Genomic DNA, 7,912 nt, shown 5'->3' with positions numbered 1-7,912 from the left:
AAGCCCACTTGATTAGAATATGCTAGAATACTCTATGTGCTTCACTTATATCTTTCGAGCTTGATAGTTTTTGCTCTAGTGCTTCACTTATATCTTTTAGAGCACGACAGTGGCTTAATTTTGAAGAAATTGCTAGTATCTCATGCTTCACTTACATTATTTTGAGAGTCTTTTAGAACAGCATGGTATTTGCTATGGTTATAAAATTGGTCCTAGAATGGTAGGCATCCAAGTTGGGTATAATAAAAACTATCATAGGAAGTGAATTGGATGCTATGATCAATTTAATGCTTGATAATTGTTTTGAGATATGGAGGTAGTAATGTTAGAGTCATGCTAGTGGGTAATTATGAAATTGAGAGATACTTGTGTTGAAGTTGGCAAGTCCCGTAGCATGCAAGTATAGTAAAAGTTGTGTGACAAATTTGTTGCATCAGGTGCTCTTTTAATTGCCTTCCTTATGAGTGGAGGTCGGGATCGCGCGATGGTTAACTCCTACCACCCTTCCCCTAGGATCATGCATTGTAGTACTTTGCTTCGAGGGCAAGTAGACTTTTGCAATAAGTATATGAGTTCTTTATGACTAATGTGAGTCCATGGATATACGCACACTCATCCTTCCACTTTGCTAGCCTCTATTATACCGCGCAACTTTCGCCGGTATCATGCACCCATTATTTACCTTCCTCAAAACAGCCACCATACCTACCTATTATGGAATTTCCATAGCCATTCTGAGATATATTGCCATGCAACTTTCCACCATTCCATTTATTATGACACACATAATCATTGTCATATTTCTCTTTGCATGATCATGTAGTTGACATCATATTTGTGGCAAGGTCACCTTCATAATTTTCATACATTTCACTCTTGATTCATTGCATATCCCGGTACCCTGCCGGAGGCATTCATATAGAGTCATATCTTGTTCTAGCTTTGAGTTGTAATTCTTGAGTTGTAAATCAATAAAAGTGTGATGATCTTCATTATTAGAGCATTGTCTCAGTGAATAAAGGATGATGAAGACTATGATTCCCCCACAAGTCGGCATGAGACTTCGGACTTTAAAAAAAGGAGAAAGGCCAAAAAGAAAAAAAAGAAAGGCCAAAGAAAAAAAAGAAAAAAAGAAAAAATAAAAAATATGAGAGAAAAAGAGAGAAGGGACAATGCTACTATCTCTTTTTCCACACTTGTGCTTCAAAGTAGCACCATGATCTTCATGATAGAGAGTCTCCTATGTTGTCACTTTCATATACTAACTGGGAATTTTCCATTATAGAACTTGGCTTGTATATTCCAATGATGGGCTTCCTCAAAATGCCCTAGGTCTTCCTGAGCAAGCGAGTTGGATGCACACCCACTTAGTTTCTTTTGTTGAGCTTTCATATATTTATAGCTCTAGTGCATCCGTCGCATGGCAATCCCTGCTCACTCACTTTGATATCTATTGATGGGCATCTCCATAGCCCGTTGATACGCCTAGTTGATGTGAGACTATCTTCTCCCCCTTTTTGTCCTCACAACCACCACCTTATACAACCATAGTGCTATGTCCATGGCTTGCGCTCATGTATTGCGTAAGAGTTGAAAAAGCTGAAGCGCGTTAAAAAGTATGAACCAATTGCTTGGCTGAAACCGGGGTTGTGCATGATGGGAGTATTTTGTGTAATGAAAATGAAGCATGGCCTAGCTATATGATTTTGTAGGGATAAGCTTTCTTTGGCTATGCTATTTTGATAGGACATGATTATTTGCTAGTATGATTTGAAGCATTATTATTTTTATGTTTTATAAGCTTTTATCTTGAATCATTTGGATCTGAACATTCATGCCACAATAAAGAAAATTACATTGAGAATTATGCTAGGTAGCATTCCACATCAAAAATTCTGTTTTTATCATTTACCTACTCGAGGACGAGCAGGAATTAAGCTTGGGGATGCTTGATACGTCTCCAGCATATCTATAATTTTTTATTGTTCCAGGCTATTATATTACCCCTTTTGGATGTTTATGGGCTTTATTCTATACATTTATATCATTTTTGGGACTAACCTACTAACCGAAGGCCCAGCCCGTATTGCTGTTTCTTTTGCCTATTTCAGTATTTCGAAGAAAAGGAATATCAAACGGAGTCCAAATGGAATGAAACCTTCGGGAGCGTGATTTTTGGAACGAACGTGATCTGAAGAACTTGGAGTGCAAGTCAAGAAGCTTGCGAGGCGGCCATGCGACAGGAGGGCGCGCCCACCCCCTCTAGGCGCGCACCCCTATCTCCTGGGCCCCACAGGCGGCCACCGACGTACTTCTTCCTCCTATATATATCTACGTACACCGAAAACATCCAGGGAGCCAACGAAACACAATTTCCACCACAGTAACCTTCTGTATCCACGAGATCCCATCTTGGTGCCTTCGCCGGCGCTCCGCCGGAGGGGGAATCGACCACGGATGGCTTCTACATCAACACCATAGCCCGTCCGATGAGTTGTGAGTAGTTTACCACAGACCTTCGGGTCCATAGTTATTAGCTAGATGGCTTCTTCTCTCTTTTTGGATCTCAATACAATGTTCTCCCCCTCTCTTGTGGAGATCTATTCGATGTAAACTCTTTTTGCGATGTGTTTGTCGAGATCCGATGAATTGTGGGTTTATGATCAAGTTTATCTATGAGAAATATTTGAATCTCCTCTGAATTATTTTATGTATGATTGAGTCATCTTTGCAAGTCTCTTCGAATTATCAGTTTTGTTTGGCCTACTAGATTGATCTTTCTTGCCATGGGAGAAGTGCTTGGCTTTGGGTTCAATCTTGTGGTGTCCTTACCCAGTGACAAAAAGGGTTGCAAGGCACGTATTGTATTGTTTCCATCGAGGATAAAAAGATGGGGTTTATATCATATTGCTTGAGTTTATCCCTCTACATCATGTCATCTTTCTTAATGCGTTACCCTGTTCTTATGAACTTAATACTCTAGATGCAGGCAGGAGTCGGTCGATGTGTGGAGTAATAGTAGTAGATGCAGGCAGGAGTCGGTCTACTTGTTACGGACGTGATGCCTATATACATGATCATGCCTAGATAATCTCATAATTATTCGCTTTTCTATCAATTGCTCGACAGTAATTTTTTCACCCACCGTGATACTTATGCTATCTTGAGAGAAGCCACTAGTGAAACCTATGGACCCTGGGTCTATCTTTTATCATATAAGCTTTCAATCTACTTTTATTTGCATCTTTATCTTATCACACTATCTCTATCAGACCTCACTTTCGCAAGTGGCCGTGAAGGGATCGACAACCCCTTTATTGCGTTGGTTGCGAGTTCTTTGTTTGTTTGTGTAGGTGCGTTGGACTTTTAAGGAGCCTCCTACTGGATTGATACCTTGGTTCTCAAAAACTGAGGGAAATACTTATGCTACTATTGCTGCATCACCCTTTCCTCTTCAAGGAAAACCAACGCAAACTCAAGACGTAGCTGCGGCCTGCAGCGTGGCTCAACCAGTGGCCCAGTACGGCCCGTCTACATTAACCAGGCGCTGAACACCCTCGCGAGGGGCCAAGCCTCGTGGGGGTGGATGATGCAAGGCCTCCTCATGGGCGGTATCACCAGTCAGGCTCACGAGGAGGCGGGGAGATCAAGGCAAGGGGTACCTCGCGAGGTGCCCATGACGCAAGCCATGACGATCGAGGCCCGGCGGGTGCCAGGCGGGCGCCAGCCGTGTAGTGTCCTCGTTTCCTCTTTGGTGCAAAGGAGGCAAGCGCAGGCACGGAGTACCAAGGCATCAGGCACAGGTTTCCTTATTGGTGCAACGAGACCGAGACCAGTAGGATGGCAAGACGGAGGTCACCACGGAGCCCAAGACGGTGTCACCACCAGTGCCTTTGGCAGGCAAAGACCACCTTTAGTCAGGATAGCTTGTACTGGCTGTCCCCTTTCAAAATGGCCATTGTTTGATCCCTTCCCGCTGAATATTTGGGGAGAGGACCAGGGCCTCTATAAATAGGGCTAGCCACCACACTAGAAGGCATCTCATCTAGAGACAACAGAGATGGATCGACTCCTCTCAAAACACGCCAAGCATAAGAACACCTCTCCTCGCGAGGCTGTTGTTCCTATGTACTATTCATCATCAGCCCAAGAGGCAATCCACCACACCACACACTGGATTAGGGTATTACACCACAACGGTCGCCCGAACCAGCATAAACCTCGTGTCTCTTGTGTTGTTCATCGTGCTAGCTTAGAAATCGCGGCGAGGTTGTGGGCGTGTTTCGGTAGGGAGAGATCTTCGTGCGCACCCTAGAGTTTGAACCTTAAGGGTTTTGCCGGAACCCGATATCCGACATTTGGCGTGCCAGGTAGGGGAGCGCCGAAATATTATTTCCGCTGATCTGCGTCCCATTGCTTCGTCGCATCCATGGCAGACGCTCGCCGAGCCCGCGCCGAGTGTCGGGCTGCTCTCGCCGCCCGCGTCGCCCAGACGACTCCCGTCGGTGGGCCTCCTCGTCGTTCTCTGTCGCCTGCCGCCATCGCCACCGCCGGCCCAACGGGGAACGAGCAGCAAGTATATTCGCTGCACCCCTCGATGTGGCGGGAAGGCCGCATCGCCACTCCGTCGCTGACCCCAGCTGGTTTGTCGTCTCACGCTCATCGCGCCCCTACGGACACGCAGGCCGTGTTGGTCCTGGCACATGAGCTCCTAAATTACCGCCCTGTCGACGACCTCTACGAAGAATGACTCGCTCGCATCACCGAGCTCGTCAGTGCCGTAGGGGGCTCTCCCGCGTCGTCCCTCTCGCTGCCTCGCCCTCCGTCATGCATGGGCGACGCGGCTCAGGGAGCGCCTCCACCACCTCCGCCCCAAGACGGCACCCTGGCTCCAAGGCGCGTGACCCCTGGGCGTGACCCACCGCGTCTAGTGCCCGCACGGCAAGAAAGAAGCTGCCAAGAAATCCCTCAGCCTCAAGAAGGTGCTCACGTGCTCCCTGCGCCAGCACGACAAGACCGCATCCCTGCACCAGTGCTTCAAGACCCCGTGCTGCCCCTGGCGGCGGTGCGCGAGAACCATCAGGAGCAACCCCCGCATCTGCAAAGGGCTCCGGTGGCCACAACAGGTTGTCGTGCCTTCACCACCGAGCTGCATAGCGTCGCCTGGCCAGGCAAGTTCAAGCCGGATCTGCCTCCTCGCTATGACGGTATAGCCGACCCCGCGGAGTTCCTGCAGCTCTACGAGCTAGGCATCGAGGCGTCCAACGGAGACGAGAAGGTCATGGCGAACTGGTTTCCCATGGCGCTCAAGGGTGGTGCCCGCGCCTGGCTCCTGAACCTGCCTCCTGGCTCGATCTCCTCTTGGGACGAGATGCATAGCCGCTTCATCGCCAACTTCTAGGGCACTCACGACCGCCCCCCGACCGCGGGAGACCTGCGCTGCATCAAGCAACAACCTGGAGAGACCCTGCAGAAATACATCCAGCGCTTCAACAGCGCCCGGCTCAAGATCCCCAAGGTGACGGACGAGGCCATCATCTTAGCGTTCTTTGATGGCGTCCGCGACGTCAAGTTGAAGGAGAAGGTCGCCATCCACGAGGATCTGTGCACATCTCTAGAGCTATTCAACCTGGCGACCAAGTGCGCAAGAGATGAGGAAGGACGCCTCTCCCTCCTCGAGCTTCCAGGTGCAGACCCAGAAGAAAAGAAAGCCAAGGCCAAGGACGTGAAGCGCAAAGGAGCGGCCGTGCTTGCAGTAGAACCAGACACGAAGCATGGCAGAGACCAGCTGGAGTCGTCCAAGGGCAGCCGACCATTCTGCGCCTACCACAACCTCCACACCGACAACACGAATGAATGCCAGGAGCTCAGGGCCGTTCAAGAAGGACACTTCGGTCGACGCCCTGAGCGCCACGACCGGGGCTACGGCCGAGGAGGAGGACGAGGCGGAGGATGATGGGACGACCGAGGACCTCACCAGGAGTGTCGTGACCGACCTTGCAAGGATCGCGGGCAGGACCAGCCTCGCGAGGGAGCCTGGAGCGATCAGCCTCGCGAGGACCGGCCGCAGGGCAACACAGGCCTTCCTCCTCTGCCGCCACCGCCAAGAAGGAATGATGACCACCACCAGGACGAGGGCGTTGGGGGCTTCCAGGAGCCACGTGCTATCGCTTGCATCTTGGACGGTGCACAGGCCCCAGCTTCTCAGCGCATCTTCAAGCCGCTTGCTCGCGAGGTGAATGCAGTCCTCCCCAAGCTCGAGGCCATGCGCCAGCGCAGGTGGTCCAAGTGCGCCATCACTTTTAGCTCAGCAGATCAACTCAAGTGTGCGGCTACCGCTGGCATCCTCCCGATGCTTTGTTCCCCAGTCATCAGCAATGTGCAAGTCACCAGGACCCTCATCGATGGCGGCGCAGGGCTCAACGTTCTGTCCGTTGAGATGTTCAATAACCTCCAAGTGCCATATGATCAACTTCAGCCAACCAAGCCTTTCTCAGGAGTTACTGACGGCTCCACTACCCCGATAGGGTAGGTCCGCCTCCCTGTCACTTTTGGGCAGCACAAAAACTACCACACCAAGCTCATCGACTTCGACGTCGCCCACATCCGTCTGCCATACAATGCCATCCTCGGGTATCCGGCCCTGGCCAAGTTCATGGAGGTGACCCACCATGGCTACAACGTCCTCAAGATGCCAGGAAGCGGCGGAATCATCACAGTCCCCTGCGAAGAGAAGGATGCGGTGTGCTCCCTCGAGCGTGCCTTCCAAGCTGCATCAATCGAGGACCCACACAGGAAGGGCAAGAACCCTCCTAAGGCAGTCCCCAAGAAGAAGAAGACATCGCCCAGCTCAAGGCCTCAGGAGGTTGGCATCTTAGGAGGTGTCACATCAGGATCCACGCGCATGCAAGGGGCGCTCCTTCCATTGCATAGGAAGGCGCGCCCGGCGCCCTCCTTGAGCAGGGCTCGGGAGCTCTCTTCTAGAGGGCCTCAGACTTTGCCAAAATCACGAGGGAGGCGCTCGGGCACCACTTGGAGGCGTGCTTTGCAGCATGTTTCCCTCCAGAAGGCATGGGGCAAGGAAAGCCCAACCCTCAGGAGTTCATCACCAAGGCCACTCAGGAGCTTTAGGAACCAAGAGTCATACGCGGCGACCGCCGTTTTCCTGGCGTAGCTCCCCATCCAGGCGAGGATGGTGGGCTGCGTGTCTGCATCGATGTCCCAGGGCTCAACCGAGCCGCATCTCCGGAGTGCCTCTGGCCTTCGCGCGTGGGCGTTGCGAGGGTCCGCCGCACAACTATGTTCGCATGCCTTTCGGCCTACCGAACGCGGCTGCCACACACCAGTGCCATCTGTGGAGCATCCTGGCAGCTCAGGAGGCCAGGCATCATGCGGACCTGGCAGAGATTGAGATGGTCCTCGAGGAACTGCCTGGATCCCCGGAGCCTCCCAAGGATTAGGGCTCCACTGGCTCGTGAGGGTCGGCCTCTTCACCGCGCGTCTTCAACTACTCCAACACCCCTTCTACAATGGCACCAGGTGACATCTTCCGAGTTCATTCAGCTGGGAGCGCCCTCAGGGCTACATCATTCCCAGGCCGCATGGGTCTGCCCCTGCGGCACGTATCCTTTTGCTTATGTCTTTAGTTTACCTTGCTGGGGCGCCCCTCGGGCTGCATCATCCCCAAGACGCTCTGGCCTGACCCAGTGGCATGTATCCCTCCTGCATTTGCCTAAGCTGATTCGCCCTTCATGCCTAACCTGCCCATGATTATCATCTGCCGCCCACCATGGGCCTCCTCTCCCTCATGCAAATCGCTTAAACATTAAAAGGGGGCTCCTGAGCATCGCGACTAAGGAGCTCTTACTGGGTCTCTAGCCCTCACCCCCTGGCCTTGTCCACGACATCACGA

Source organism: Triticum aestivum, chromosome 5B, assembly GCF_018294505.1.
Source record: "Triticum aestivum cultivar Chinese Spring chromosome 5B, IWGSC CS RefSeq v2.1, whole genome shotgun sequence".
Lineage (NCBI taxonomy): Eukaryota > Viridiplantae > Streptophyta > Magnoliopsida > Poales > Poaceae > Triticum > Triticum aestivum.
The sequence above is the reverse complement of the archived record's forward strand: the minus strand, read 5'-3'. Positions refer to the sequence as shown.